Consider the following 17,631-nt stretch of genomic DNA (forward strand, 5'->3'; position numbering starts at 1 on the left):
TATCATGTCAGATCAATGAAGGAAGACGGATGCAATCAAAGTAACATGCTTATTGATAAATATAATTATAATGGTAGCGTAAAAAATAATAATTTTTAAACCACATACAAACTCAACTTCCACTGAGGCCCATTTTCATCTTCCTCTGCCCATTTTCCATATAACGAAATTTTTTATCAATATCCTATAATCCCCCTCTCTTTAGATCTTTATAGGCCTCTATCATATTAACTTTTCCTTCTGTTCACGATAGCTGCAGTTCACATGCTCTTAGTCTTTCCTCATAATCTACAATCTATAATCCCGATACCATCTTTAAAAATCTTATTTCCACCACCCGTTCCACAGCTTCTTTATCTTCGCCAATCCAGGAGACCAAATATCAGCAAAGTAGTCTCGGTGCACTTATATCAAGGACGTAAAGTTTCAAAATGACTTCCTTATCCTTACATGTCTTTGTAAGGATAAGTAAAATGTTCGTTTCAGCAGCGGATTTATTCACTGAGTTGGTATGCAATCATTACCATCAAGATCTTTAAACTTTCTATTAAATCTTTCTATTCACTTCCACGATCCTTACCATTACTGTATTTCTCCACGTATAATCCCACCAAAATAATCTGTCCTTGGAAATCTCATCATCTTCGCATTAACTAAGCATATTTACAATGCTTCTCATATACTGTTGATATCCCTCCCATTCAGTAACTGATATCATAGGGTGAGATATGTGTATTTGTATCCTGAATTTGTCATAATTTCCAACTTTTTAATTAAGAATGAACTGTTACCTTCTGAATTCGAAGATTAATATGATTTGCTCCTTTCCTGCTCATTACAGGATGATCATTGCACTAAGTGATGAAAAGTCACTTCCTTAATCAAGACTTCTTTTGGGGATATGATCAAATCGTTGATCTATAGTTCTTTCTTTCACATTCTTTATAAGAAAATTGGTTTCTCAGATAGCTCAATAAATTTTTCACTCTCATCATAAGTTTTCTCTGCTACTCAGTCAGTGTTAAGATAATTTAAGTCATCCTTAATGACTACTTTTAGTACCGAAAACAATGAGTTGGCGATGCATTTCATCATCCCTAGCAGTTAGGTATGTGATTTTAATTCTAAAATGAATATAAAAATAATAAGAACTTCTTACTTTTAGCATGCATTATTATTTCGTGACACCTCCATGGAATCCAAAGACACTTCGAGGGAGGGCACCTTCCCTACAACTCTTCGTCTTCACCACACAATCTACCAACTACAAGGAACCACAGCTACCATCTTCATCTACACCAGTGCCATCTACAGTCCCAACCATCACTAGTATTTTCACAGTTAATCAGAAATATCCATGCGAATAGCGGAATTCGAACCTGCAACTTTTGGCTGGAGAGTAGATATGCTAACCACTCAGCCAACCAGGACGGATTGCAATGTAGCAGTGTTAAAACTCTGAGTGAAGTTACGCAATCATTATAGACATATCTGAATATTTCAAGTGAGTTTTTATTTGTAGAACTTCTGGATCTTAAGAATTTAATATTATGATACCAGCAAAGTACGAACGGGTTGAAGATTCAAACGCGAATTAATACGTAACGATTTTTGAATCGTGATCTGCGACGACAGTGACCTATAACCTATTCTGGGTATGTATACAACATTTTTTGCCAATATTGTGAAGGATAATATTTTTTGAATGAAACTGTAACAGTTCTTTATTCAGAGTTAGATTTAGTCAACATTTTTTTTTTCTTGTATGCTCTCATAAATTGTTTCCTCTGTTAAAAAAAAAGAAAGAAAATTTCTAAAAATGCTCGACTATTTTGCAGAAATCGTATAACATGTTATGTTTATATCTTTCTTATTACGGAAGAAAAAGAACTTTCTTTATTTTAGAATAATTTTTGTTATGTCTCTTATTTGTTAGGATCTGGCTCAGAAGTCTACTGGGAATAACTACTCTCCTTTGATCTCCTTCAGCCTTTTGCAACTAGGTCCCAGCTTCTCCTCTCTTTGCTCACTACATTTAAATATCATGGTACCTGGATTTCTCTCCTTTGACTTCCCCAACAATAAAAAAGTATCTCTGGCTGTGTACTTTTATGTACTTTCTTCCTCCTGACAAAAGACCTAATCTCACTGAATTCAATTCATATCCTGAGCTATGCTGACATAGCACTCCTTACGTCTTCCTCGTTTGAAAAATATTCAAGTGTTCAATCATTAAAAGACTCAAGATATTCCATAGCCAAAACCCTAAATTTTGATCTCAATATTCCTCAAGGGTAAGGATAACTTTGTTAAATTCAACCAAAACAAAATCCTGCATAATTTTTCGCAAGACAGATAGCAAGTTCATTTCCCCTTCATTTCATGTCATTGCTAACGACTACAATCTTCCATTATTCAAAAATCGACCTAAAGTTTCTTTTTGTTTTTTTCTTAATCTCTTAACCGCACTCATCATTGGTAAGCTATAAGTCTCGCAACTGTACGATAATGGTAAGTTATGTTTGTAGGGAAAATATAAAAAACATTTCCACAAAAATGTGTGTAATGTGAGTGGACTAAGGGTTAGTTAATCTGAGTGTCCTGCTATGGGGTCTCTAAATGGAACTTTTTTCCAAGCCACCGGAGACTTTCATTAAGCTGGCAAGTAGTGTCAACAGGACGATCAAATTCATCATTTATCTAAAACTGCTCACAACCTGCATTCAAAGAATGGATGTCGAATCCGTTACCAATTGACTGGAGAGCAAAGGACTATGCTTTGACCTAATCAGGCAAGTAAACATTTTTCAATGTGTCCCATAGTTGATTCTTGAATTTTCGTATTACTAATCTTTCTTTTGGAGAAAAACCTATTTATCTGCTAAGGACTACCTAGAATCAGATGCAAAAAAGAGCCTATAAGAAGTTCATTCAGTCGGTGACCAGAATAAAAGTGGGGTGAGAAGGGGTAAACCTCATCTTGAAGATTTACAACTCCACTCCACTGCCAAAAACAGCATATCATATCCAATTTCAGATTATGGTTTTCTACAAAGTACCGAACAACTGTTTTTATTTAATTTATTTCTCTTTCATTGAATGGGAATGGGTTCTTGCACGTAAGAAGAACATTTCATTAAAATAAATTCAGGGGGCGTGACCTAATTGGTGCGTTAGACAAACAGACCAAATTAAAATTATATTAATATGGCCTGCGAAAACCATATTAATATAATTAGAACAAGTGAAAATATATTACACTTTCACTCCGACTGATTACAAATGGAATGTTTTATTATTGAAACATTCAAAAATATTTTATTTTTGAGCAAGGTAAAGTCAACGGCACTCGATATTTCTCTGCGACAAATGAATGAACAGAATAATGTCACTAATATATATATATATATATATATATATATATATACAGGGTGTTCGGGATAAATTTGACATATTTATAATTAATTATATTTTTCCGTAAGTTACATGTATTAACACACACTTCTCTTCATTTAAAAGTTTGGACCCTTCTTCATTCATATACAAGATGTCAGAAAGGATGGATAGCTGGAACCCACCTGAATCATGGAAGAGAATAACTTGTATCATGATGATTCGTGCCCGCCATCAAAATAAGGATATTACGACTGCTGCCCAATGCTCCCTGAATACAGTAAAAACAATCAGGCATGAACTAGAGACTTGCAATGGTGACTACGAGGATGTAGCAAGAAGAAAGATCCCTAGCAGACGATCTGATTGCGTTCGTACAGCAGAATTCCTCGCAAATCTGCAGGAACAGGTGTTGAAGAACCCTGGCATTGGAATTCGGGCTTTGTTCGTGGAGTTGCTAACTGTAGTCAAGCCCTGGATAACAAGGGTAGCCAATGGTAGGCCGTATGTATGGCAGCAGGATTCGACCCTTTGCCACACCTCTGGGAAAAGTCAAAAATGGTTGTCTGAAAATTTCTACGACTTCACCAGTCCAAATGTTTGGCCTCCAAACTCCCCAGACCTTAACCCCATGGATTATTTTGTATGGGGCGCAGTTGAAAAAGACACCAATCGCACTTCCAGTAATACAAAAGCCCAGTTAATGGATAAAATTAAAACAGTTTTTGCGGCCCTTCCCAGGGAGACTGTAGCATCAGCTTGTTCGAGGTTCCGAAGCAGAATTGAAGCTGTGATCGATGCTAATGGTGGTTATTTTGAGTAAATCTTGTTGATAGTATTGTAATTAACTCTGCCTGTAATGTTTTTTTGTCAATTCATTAAATTTAATAGATACAAAGAAGATTTTCTTTTTCCTTACGAAACTGTCAAATTTATCCCGAACACCCTGTATATATACAGGGTGTTCGGGATAAATTTGACATTTAATTTTAATTCAAATTTATTCGGGATAAATTTGAATTTATCCCGAACACCCTGTATATATACAGGGTGTTCGGGATAAATTTGACAGTTTCGTAAGGAAAAAGAAAATCTTCTTTGTATCTATTAAATTTAATGAATTGACAAAAAAACATTACAGGCAGAGTTAATTACAATACTATCAACAAGATTGTATTGTAATTACCGAACACCCTGTATATATACAGGGTGTTCGGGATAAATTTGACAGTTTCGTAAGGAAAAAGAAAATCTTCTTTGTATCTATTAAATTTAATGAATTGACAAAAAAACATTACAGGCAGAGTTAATTACAATACTATCAACAAGATTTACTCAAAATAACCACCATTAGCATCGATCACAGCTTCAATTCTGCTTCGGAACCTCGAACAAGCTGATGCTACAGTCTCCCTGGGAAGGGCCGCAAAAACTGTTTTAATTTTATCCATTAACTGGGCTTTTGTATTACTAGAAGTGCGATTGGTGTCTTTTTCAACTGCGCCCCATACAAAATAATCCATGGGGTTAAGGTCTGGGGAGTTTGGAGGCCAAACATTTGGACTGGTGAAGTCGTAGAAATTTTCAGACAACCATTTTTGACTTTTCCCAGAGGTGTGGCAAAGGGTCGAATCCTGCTGCCATACATACGGCCTACCATTGGCTACCCTTGTTATCCAGGGGTTGACTACAGTTAGCAACTCCACGAACAAAGCCCGAATTCCAATGCCAGGGTTCTTCAACACCTGTTCCTGCAGATTTGCGAGGAATTCTGCTGTACGAACGCAATCAGATCGTCTGCTAGGGATCTTTCTTCTTGCTACATCCTCGTAGTCACCATTGCAAGTCTCTAGTTCATGCCTGATTGTTTTTACTGTATTCAGGGAGCATTGGGCAGCAGTCGTAATATCCTTATTTTGATGGCGGGCACGAATCATCATGATACAAGTTATTCTCTTCCATGATTCAGGTTAATACATGTAACTTACGGAAAAATATAATTAATTATAAATATGTCAAATTTATCCCGAACACCCTGTATATATTAGTGACATTATGTAGTACATCATCCTCAGCGGACATTATTCTGTGCATATGAAGCAGTTTCAGTATGTGAACGCCTAGGTTTTGTGGTTATAATCACCACTACAGAGCACTATGAGGAGTACATTAAATCTCCATCCCATTATAAAATATGAAGAGAATTTTTAATGTAAATCCTCCATCAAATGTAGTAAACCCATATGCACGACGAGAGGGCAAAGAGTTCTTTACATACATACTATTTCTATTTAGTTTTCGTATTTTCATTTTATGTCTACATTGACTAAATCTAACCCTAAGCATCAAACATGCAACTCTTTCAGGACAAGCCACTGCAGATCTCACACTGGATGATGAAATTCATCTTTCATCTAAAGAGAGAGAGAGAATCACAAATATTCATGTCCAAGACGGTATTAAAACAGCATGTTGGATAGAGTGAGAACCTTAACCATTCAGCCAATCAGTTGGGCAGTTTGTGCGGAAAATTGGGAATTATCAGGTAAAGTTCATTTTTCATGGAAAGTGGTGACATCATATGATCTGTAACTCGAGGATATAAAAGGAAATAAATATGCAATATTAAAAATTACAGTAAAAAATTTAGATGCAAGGTGTTCTTTTTCTCTTAAGAAAAATAAGAAATGAGAATGACAGCTTTGATAACAATAGTGTCTTGTAGCAATACTTTGTAATGCACGAATAACATGATGCAATTTCTCACACGACTCATAATTACAAGTATTGTAAATTAAATAATAATAATAATAATAATAAACTTTGGAGATAAACTATTAAGTTAATCTTTTTCATTTATTTCGAGAATATAATTTCCAATTAACGAATGATTTGAGAAAATGAATACCAAGGATTACATATCCACTTGTTCCACTTACACTTCTTAGTGTGGCAGAAGACGTGCTTGTGACGTGTATACTATAAAAATTATATTTTCAAAAGATATTTTCTATTAGAACGCAATAAATACTGAATTTTCATTGGCTCCTTTGCTGTTGAAAAAATGTAATGTTGTTGCTGACCATTTTCTACAATTCTATCCGAAAAAACTTGTTCCGAATTGAGTCTTTATATTGATAATTGTATATTTATCTAATCGCACGTAGAGAATAAACCTGCTATTTTCTACATGTTTTTTTCTTTCTTCTTGTTTTTTTTTATCAATTTTAATATGCTACTCGTCTCTCGATATCAACATGAGCTTTGTTGATATTTGATTATATACATGCATCATCATCATCATCATCATCATCAATAGTTGGCATGATCACAATCGTATTCAGTAACTTCATTAAATAGAATATAAATGAAAGAAAATATTACAATATTATTGCATTCTGAATCCTGCACTGTTTTTGAATAACAAATCAATCAGTCGCATCATAATCACTTTATATAGGCTGATAAAAAGCCCACTAACTTCCAGATCCTTGAATTTCATAACGATAAATCTAGTTTAGCCCTCCGCCTCTGATTTGTAAGTAACACATGGAATTTTCATGCAAATATACATGCATACGACATAAACAGATTTCATAAATACATACATGCAATGTACGTAGTTCGCATATAAACCGCATATAATTGTATACGTTGTGTGAGTTCTCATGACCGATTTTCCCGACTGTGGAATGAAAAACCAGTGTTTCCAAATAAAGAAACTAGCAAAACAATTGCCACCGCCATTTGAAAACGGATAACTCGCCCTCAGTGCTTCTGAATAGGATTTAAATCTCCTCCTAAATAGGATTTGAACTCACTTCTGTCTAACAAACACCATCTTCAAACCACCTGAGTTGCATGAAAAAAAAAATTCCTTGCGCATAGTAAATTTCATTATGAAGGATATATAACAAAAGGTGATAAACTGAAATAAAGGTTTACTTAAACACTGCTTACCAATTTAATTCATTTGTTTTTCAATCGGATAGAAAGAGAAATGGGATATAAAAATGCATTGTCTAACCAGATATTGATTAAGAAATTTGTGTAAAGTATAAATAAACATTTGGCTAGAAATTCATAAATTCAATTTATAGCTTACACGTCTATTCAAAACGTGGTACGTAAGCTACACTGAGATTGCAATGGTAATAGCAATCTCAGATGGCACACACTGTAGACATACCGACTAAATAATCGTAACTTATCTAGAGATTACAATGAACACAACATTGAATGGTTTATTTAATATAATTACACATAAATGAAGCTGATAATACATAAAAGCATGGTTATTTATACAACTGTGAGAAATGCATACTGTGAAATTCCTTTACAACGCTCATTTCATATACTTACAACAATAATTGCAAGAAAATATCAAATGTTGCGTTTCAAAATTGCAGTGATATTGCCGCTGAAGTATTTAATTCGACGAATAACATACTGGAAGTGAATATGCCACCGACAGTGTAGAGTATGAAACTATTCTTAACAGTGATAAATCCAGCTAATGTTAATTGCAATGGTAATATATGGACGAGATTGAAGATATTTTCTACATCCTGCAAATTTTCATAGAATTTCGATCATTAGTAATCCAAATTCCTTAAAAGATCCAGAATGCCTTAAACAGAGATTCTTTAATTTTTAACACCTTGTATTTTTGTTATTTCCTCTATTGCCAATATCATCCTGTTAGCAATAACTTTAGATATTATTTTACATTTTAGATATCGGTGTTGCTGATAGAAATGCCTCCCCAGTTTTCCAATTTGGTGAGATCACCCTTTTTAGGGATGACTTGATTGCTGATATTGTCATTCCGCTTGTGAAGCCATTTCTATTGCATAGTTGTACACTCTAAAGAGACCCGCATTGTTCACACAAAACTTCGTAGAACTCATTGGTAAGGCTGCCTGTTCACGAGGACTTGTCTTTTAACAAGGAGTTGCTAGCCTTCGTCACATCCTGCAGCGTGATTGGTAGCTCTGTTTTGTACTGCGCCAAATCTGGGAGTTGTTTCACTTCTGCCAGAATTTCGTTTATGGCTTCTGGTGATGATGTGTCCTCTTTTGTATATGTTTTGGTAATAGCTGAAAGTGTGCAGGAAAAAATATCACTGAGGGCTTCTATAATGTTTCCATTATCTGTTCTTATGCTACCAAGGTTAATGGATGCCTAATGCAGTTTCTTTAATGATAAAATATATTTGTTAAATATTTTAACATAAAACGTTTATATGCAAAAAAAATATATTCAAAAAACTATCAAAGCCTGTCTCTGAAGCTTTTGACGTCGGAGAACTCAGACCTGATTGTAGGGAGTCCCTAGGTATGTATTTATTTAGTGATAGTGCCGTATTTCGACAACAGTTCTTTGATCGTTTGGTGGCTGATTCCAGGAGGGATATTTGAAACATTTACACTCATTGGAGCAAGCACGATCGGTGAAACATTAATATTGCATGCGCTAATGTTAATCCCCTTTTCTGTTAGTTTGTCGGACCATGATATATTATTAATAGTGCCTGGAACTCTTGAAAGAGTAATGTTTTTGGTGGAACTGAAACTTGTTTTGATACAGTTTCGAAGTATTCATTATTATTATTATTATTATTATTTGACACCTCCATGGAGTCCAAAGACTCATCGAGGGAGGGCACCTGCTCTACAACTCTGTCTCCATCACTCAATCCACCAACTGACCACAACTACACCAACGCCGACCACCACCACTAGTATTTCTAAAGACAATCACATACATTCATGTCCATGGCGGGATTCGAACTTGCAGCCTTTTGGCTGGAGAGCGGATATGCTAACCACTTGGCCAGCCAGGCTGACAATGAATTATGGTTCTCATTTTTTTCATGTGATTATATCCATGAAAGGCGGTTAGCCTATAATACATCAACATTAGTATGATTAAGGATTGCATAATCTGAAAACCTTGCTCTAGAGAAAATGTCATTTTCAAGCAACTTCAGGCATCGAATAATGGAGGTGATGGTTTCAGACTGGACAATGAAATTCTTCTACTACCTAAAACAGAAAACACTGATTCTTTGTTGGGATATGAATGTGCAGCACATTAGTTGGAGAACATTAGTTATCCAGCGATGTGTTATCAATGGCAAATTCCGTTGTCCCAGGAAATGATTTCTTGTATGCATTTGATTTCAGTTCTACATAATTTCCAAATAAAAGTAATTCCACCGATAATAATCTCCATCTAATCGGCTTCGCATTTTATTTTTTTTAAATCTCTGAGTTGTGACTCATGGCGAATACTGCCTTGGTTAGGTCCTTTCAGGTCAAAACAACCACCGTATTAGGGATAGTGCAGTTTTCATTTAATAATTTGTGATAGAATAGAGTAGGATCTTTTCGGTAGTGACTCTATCAGAACAAAGTGTGACTTTTACAGTTAAGTTGTTGTTGCGATCAAACAAGTATCTAGTAACAAACCGCTTCTTAGTTGAAAATACATCGATATAATTTTACTAACTGCGGATATGCTTTGTTCCTTTGTTAAGTCAACAACAGTTTTCATGATGGTGAAAATAATGGACGCCCCTTTTCTGATAATTTCTTTGTGAATTATATAAAATTATATATGAGTGGGATTTTGAGAAAGCACAGGCAACAGAATAAAAAAAAACACTTCCAGAAAGTTGACACAACCTATACTATATATTCATTAGGCTATGGTACCATTTTCTCAGTATATGAGGATGAAATATTTCCTTGGACACAGATTAGATATATTGAAATAAATAATGGAAGAACATGTGGATATATGTTTCTCGATTATTAAAATTAATAGAGTGTGATACGATATCTTGGATTTCCGTTATATTAAATTTCAGGATATTTGTATGTAGTATCCACGAAATCTATTGTGTAACTTCTTTCATTATTTTGATCTGATTAATTTGCGGTAAAATTAGGCAAACCGCATATTAACAATAAAATAGAAGTATATTTACAGTACATGTATTATCAAGTAAGTATAGAATTGTAATTTTAATATTGGATTATTAACTGTTTCCATAAACAGTCCAAAAGCATCGCTAGTGCCAGACTTCAAAAGAGTGAACTAAATTTCTGATTCCGTTATGGTGATACTTTTCCTCACTTGTTATTTACCATCAACATATATAGAGAACGAACTGATCACTGACTTTCAAGGCAATATTTTACCTCAAAAGCTGCAAAGATAAAAATTATCATTATTACCAAACATTATTACCAAATGTAGTAATTACCAAACTCCTTCAATAGCTGAACTCATCACGAAGGACCATTCTATGCTAAAAAACACTATGCAATTTCCCCACTAAGCATTTTGTTCTTTTATTTATTTATTTATTATTGTATTTATTTATTTTTATGTTAGACTCATACTCGAGTGGTTGGTTGGTGAACCCATAATACATTAGTACCATGTATGGGAAGAGGTTTGACAAAAGAAGGTATTTGTTCATGTTATATTTGAAGACTTATGAATTATATTCCTTAGTCATCACATGGGAGGGGAAGTTGTTGCAGAGTACAGCAGTAGCAGAAATGAAATATGAAACTTGTTCTGTAGATTAGGAAGTAGAGGATTAAGAGAATTTTGGGCGCTATGTGCGTTTCAATGGATTTGTTAGCGAGAAGGAGAATTATTGATATGAAAATATCAATAATTATTGATATGGAAATATTCGTAGGAGATGCATGCAGGAGATAATAAACTTTCATGCAAAGCAGTTGGAGTAAGTTGGTCAGAGATTAGGCATTAACAATTGGGATTTCTGTTTTCTGTATTACGTCTAATATTTTTACGAAAGTTTTAAGGGTATGGGACCAACGGTATGAGCAGGCTTCAATTGTTTCAACTTATGGGAACCACTGATTAGTTACTTTCCCTTAATACAGAATAAAAATATTTTTTTTTAAAATGTAAATAAAATACAATTAAATAAATACAGCAGAAATATATAAGTAACCTATGTATTACAATATCAGTAGTTACATATGTTTATAGCGTATTATAAAATGCCAATGGCAAAGTTTTAATTGGGTCATATAAGGGCCCCGTTTGAGGTTAGTTGGTACGATATCATGAACGTTTTGTGGTCATCAAACTGTTTCATTTATATCACGCGACAGTAACGTTTCTAGCGTAGTTTTAATTGATGGTTTATTTGCTCTCTTATCAAGAAATAAGTAAATTCATCCTCCTCTTCTCCTCTCTAACTAACCGGTCTTGTCTTGTGGTTGGCTGTAGTGAGATCATATGATAGTTCCATTTCGCTTTTGAGGACAGCTGATGACATCATGTAGATGGGACAGCATTGTTTTCTAAAGTAGTTTAATGTATGTTTTATTTCCTCTCTTATTATAAGTAATTAAATTAATTCCCCTTATCAGTCTCTCTGGTTGGTTGTAGTTAGATCACATGATTGTTCTACGTCATGATGTTTCTCGTTTAAAGTGAATAATGTTCTACCTAAACCATGTACCGTTATCAGCGTCCTAGTTTTTTTTTTAAGTTTTTAGGGTAAGCTATCTACATTTAATGAGTTATCTTGAATGTAGATAACGTTGCTTTTGAACTTAAAGTCAAATTCAAGACTTACATCATGATATTTCTCTTTTAAAGTGAATAATATTCTACCTAGACTATGTAACGATATCGAAGATATAGTCCTTTTGAAAGCTTTTAGGACAAGATATCTACAGTGAATGGATTATCTTATTTGGAGATAACGTTATTTTTGAACTTAAAGTCAAATTCATTACTGGATTCTTTTTGTTTGTACGTGTTCTGAGGTCATGTGTGCTAGTTTCCCACTCTACACTTATTGTTTTCTAACTGTTTGTTCTTAAATGTTTCTATATCGATAATAATTATATATATATATATTTTTAATAAATGTGTCTCATTTACTATTACTGCAATTTAAAGTTTGTAAACCTTTATTCTGAAAGTATGGGCGATTCGTCTGGTGCAAGCCTTGTGAAATGAGAAAGAAGGCGTATCCAAGAAAACATGTGTACAAAAATTACTTGATCTTGTCTCAGACATTACATCGCGACAGTAACAATTTTTTATATAAAACGAATTGTTAATATCTCATCGTTTTCTAACTGTTTGTTCTTAAACGTTTCCTTATCAATAATAATTTTATATATATTTTAATAAATGTGTCTCATTTATTATTACCGGTATTTAAAGGTTGTAATCTTTTATTCTAAAAGTATTGACTCAACGAGACAGTTATTTTAAAGCTTTTAGGGTAAGATATCTACGAGAAATCGTAATATATTTTACTTAAATCACCCTTTGTAGACATCGTAACATAAAATAAACATAGACAATCACTCGTTCGGTTTAAATACATTTTATTAAGCAAATATTTACATGAGAGACAATAATGAACGCAAATAGCTCTGTTGAGAAATCATTACATTAAAGACACTATACATCTGTTAAGAACATTTATAACCTTCTTTTGAAACATCCTAAAAATTGTATATATTTACGGAACACAATAATGAACACAAATAGTTATGTTAAGAAATCATTACATAAAAGGCATAAGCAAATATATACATGGAAGACCATAAGGAACGCAAATAGCTGGGTTGAGAAATCATTTCACAAAAGACACTATACATATGTAAAGTACATTCCTGACCTTTGTTTGAAACATCCTTGAAATTGTATGCAAGAACCTCTGACATAAGACAAAACATGTTAGCATTTGCTTTCAAAACATCAAGATTTTGGGAAATACTACTTGCACGATCAATCAATCAATCAATCACGATCATTGCATTCACTTTTCAATCATTTTCTTGATACATAAACCATTGATACATGTCGTCTTCGTAAATAAAAATTAGGGTTATAATGGTTTGTTGGGGTTTACTATTGGGTTAAAACTATTGGGTCTCTCCAGTGCTGCAATGTATTTCTACATACATTACACTGTCTAAATAACATATCACTAACACACACATTTGGACTTCTCCAGTCTCTAGGTTTGCTGTTACCTATGAAAGGTATTTTTCTTCTTTTCTAAAATGGGGGACAAAAGGTATTTTTTCTGCTTTTCTAAAATGTGGGACAGAAGTTGTAATAGATTTATTTTCCATTCTCTACTCACCATTTCTTCTTCTCCAATCCATAACAAACCTATGCATTTTTCCTATAGGGAATGTGTTAATTTTCTCAACTTCATCTAAATCAACATTGTACGTAGAATAATTTGAACGAATCTCAATTTGCGTTGGGGATAGAAACCCCATTAATGATAGTTTTTTTAGAAAACCCATAAAGTCGAAAATATTTATAAAAGGAAGTTTAGATATGGATAAATCAGATAGCAGAAATATTCAAACAGAAAAAGGTCAGAAATAAATGACAAAATATGTCTGACATCTTCCTGTTAACACAGACGTGATGTTCTATATCTAACTCTCCTCCCAAGCATGCAGTCTTAAAAATATGACATTTTATAGGTAACAGCATATAGAGTGATCAGTACTATCGAAATGATTTCTAAAATAATGCACCACAAAACGGAACCATGTTAACCCTTCAGAAGAATCTGCTGTTTGAAATATATTCATGTATTTCGGTACATTCATCATTTTGCACTATACCATCTTTAGAAACGTCGACCAATGGTTCCAAAGTTATAGAAATTTTGAACATTAATGGGTGTTTTTTCACTAATTGAAGAACCAAAATATAAACATGTCACAATCCGGCTGCATTAATAACACCGGGATATTTTTATTAAGAAGTAATATTCACCATAATATAGTAAATGTATGTGCTGCATAAATTTCAGAGTTACTCATGTGACCAATTACATACTATAACGATGTTTTTTTCCCATACATTCATCATCCTTACAGCTACAATAAAACATGATATCCTCTTCTCTAATTTGTGGGGTACAAATATTATTCATATATGAATCTGGTAAGCCCTTTTCAACCGAAGATGCATTGCAACATCATACAACTAATAAAGAAAACAGTATCAGAAATACATCACTTCCCTCAACTATAGTTTAAATTAAAACTATTAATACACACTTTTTATATGAACATAAAAAAGCAAAAACAAAAAGAGTATTAATTCATAATATTTCTTGCATTAGAAACCGGGTGGGAAGGAAATACTACATTGCTATGTGGGAAGGAAAACACTACATTGCTATGTGGGAAGGAAAACACTACATTGCTAAAAGTTAGAGAAATCAACTTAATTAATTACATTTATTACATTACTTTAGAATGCTTACCTGTATTCTTCGTGTAGCCATCAGCAATATTTTCAGTAGTAGATGGACCTATTTCCATTTTCTTTGAATACTTCTGTTGTGATATGATCAAACATACAATCAACAAGTTTAGACTAAGCACATCCTCTTGACTTGACTTTATATTCAAAAATTTACCAACTGAGAATAATCAGAAATAATAACCCTCCCCATCCCCTAGCTTTATCGTAAATGCATTCAAGAGAACTCCCCTACCCGAGTGCTCACTAATGGATGCAGGAACTGGTTGTAACAGCCTGTTTTTAATCTAAACAAGTAGCAAAACAATAAAATTCTTTCAAAAATATACCTCCCTTCCCAGACTAAACACAAAAAAGCTTTTAAGAGACCTAAGGAAAACTGATAATGGATCATGATCTCGATCTTTTCTATTAATGAGTCTGTATATTTTAGATCTTGTCCTACAGTTTTATTTGTTTTCTTTTCTGTAAATTTAGTTTGTATTTATTTATTTATTTTATGAGATTCGTATCTCTGGACAGTAATATTTTTTGTATAAAACGAATTGTCAATATCTCATCGTTTTCTGTTTGTTCTACACAGCTGGCAAATGAAATCCAGTTGCAGGTGTAAACATTAAATCCATCAAATCACATTTGATGCTGGTGAGCAATTCCAGCTTCTTTTGTTTCAGACAGAATCTCATTTTAATTGTCTTCTATCTTTTTGAATTCTACTGGAAAGCGAGAGCATTTTTATTTGTTATAATTTCATCCATCAGGAGACACAAATCCATTAATAAAAAATAACTATTTCCATCATATCTGATTCAGGGGTAGTAACATTTTTATATAAAACAAAATATCTCAACAACATTTTTTCAAGTAAAGCACGCCCATGTTTTCTTCCAAAATTCTTTTCCTCTGTCAACCTGTATCTGTATAGGGTCCTCTGTATCCTGTAATAATTAAGTGATCATTTTTGGCTTCTATTCTGCTTTTCTATTTACATTTTTTAGATAAGTGAAAGACCTGCAAAACATTTTTAAAAAATTTAAAAAACCGACCCTTCCATTCGGCTTTTTCCACTAAAATTTCTTTAGATAAGTTGCATACCTGCAAAATAGTTTTATAAAAATGTTTTAAAAATGTATTTTCGATTTTATGTTTTTTCTAAAAAAACTATCATTAATTGGATTTCTATCCCCAACGCAAATTGAGATTCGTTCAAATTATTCTACATGCAATGATGTTTTAGATGAAGTTCAGAAAATTAATACAAACCCTATAGGAAAAATGCATAGGTACGTTAGGGATTGGAGAAGAACAAATAGTAAGGAGAGAACGGAAAATAAATCTGTTACATCTTCAGTTCCACATTTTAGAAAAGCAGAAAAAATACCTTTTTCCCCCATTTTAGAAAAAAAGTAAAAATACCTTTTGTCCCCCATTTTAGAAAATAAGAAAAATACCTTTGATAGGTAACAGAAAACCTAGAGATTGGAGAAGTCCAAATGTGTGTATTATCACTAACACATATATCAAAAATATATGTGTTAGTGATATGTTATTTAGGCAGTTTAGTGTATATAGAAATACATTCTCACACTGAAGAGGGCCCTTGTTTTAACCCAATAGTAAACCGCAACAAATCATTATAACCCTAATTTTACTTTACAAAGACGACAGAGTGGTTTATGTATCGATGAAATGATTGAAAAGTAAATGAAAGGATCGTGATGGATTGATTGATCGCGCAAGTAGTATTTCCCAACATCTTGATGTTTTGAAAGCAAATGCTGACGTGTTTCGTCTTATGTCAGAGGTTCTTGCATACAATTTCAAGGATGTTTCAAACGAAGGTCAGGAATGTACTTTACATATGTATAGTGTCTTTTGTATAATGATTTCTCAACCCAGCTATCTGCGTTCATTATGGTCTTCCATGTAAATATTTGCTTAAGTCTTTTATGTAATGATTTCTTAACATAACTATTTACTGAAGACAATAACGATGTTTCTCTTTAAAAGAGAAACATCGTTATTGTCTTCAGTAAATATATACAATTTTTAGGATGTTTTTAAAGGTCAGGAATGTACTTTACAGATGTATAGTATCTTTTATGTAATGATTTCTCAACACAGCTACTTGCGTTCATTTCCTTACGTCTTTTATGTAATGATTCCTCAACACAGGCATTTGTGTTCGTTATTGTCTTACATGTAAATATTTGCTTAATAAAAATACATTTAACCCGAAACAATGCAGGTTTAAAAACTTTAAATAATAGTAATAGTAAATGAGACACATATATATTATTGATACGGAAACATTTAAGAACAAAAAATTAGAAAACGATGAGATATTAACAATTCGTTTTATACGAAAAAATGTTAATGTCGCGCTGTAATGCCTGAGACAAGACTAAGTAATTTTTGTATACACATGTTTTCTTGGATATGCCTTCTTTCTCATTTGACAAGGCTTGAACCAGACGAATCGTCATTACTTTCAGAATAAAGGTTTACAAACTTTAAATATCAGTAATAGTAAATTAGACACATCTATTAAAAAATATATATAATCCTTATTGATACGGAAAATTTAAGAACAAACAGTTAGAAAATTATGAGTGTAGAGTGGGAAACAGTACACATGACCTCGGAACACGTACAAGCAAAAATATTCCAGTAATGAATTTGACTTTAAGTTCAAAAATAATGTTATCTCCAAATAAGACAATTCATTGACTGTAGATATCTTACCGTAAAAGCTTTCAAAAGGACTATATCGTTGATATCGTTACATGGTCTAGGTAGAATATTATTCACTTTAAAAGAGAAACATCATGATATAAGTCCTGAATTTGACTTTAAGTTCAAAAGCAACATTATCTAGATACAACATAATTCATTCAGTGTAGTTATCTTACCCTAAAAGCTTTC

The sequence above is a fragment of the Typopeltis vanoorti genome, chromosome 17 (assembly GCF_054136105.1).
Source record: "Typopeltis vanoorti isolate ZY-2024b chromosome 17, IOZ_Tvanoo_1.0, whole genome shotgun sequence".
NCBI classification, from domain to species: Eukaryota; Metazoa; Arthropoda; class Arachnida; order Uropygi; family Thelyphonidae; genus Typopeltis; species Typopeltis vanoorti.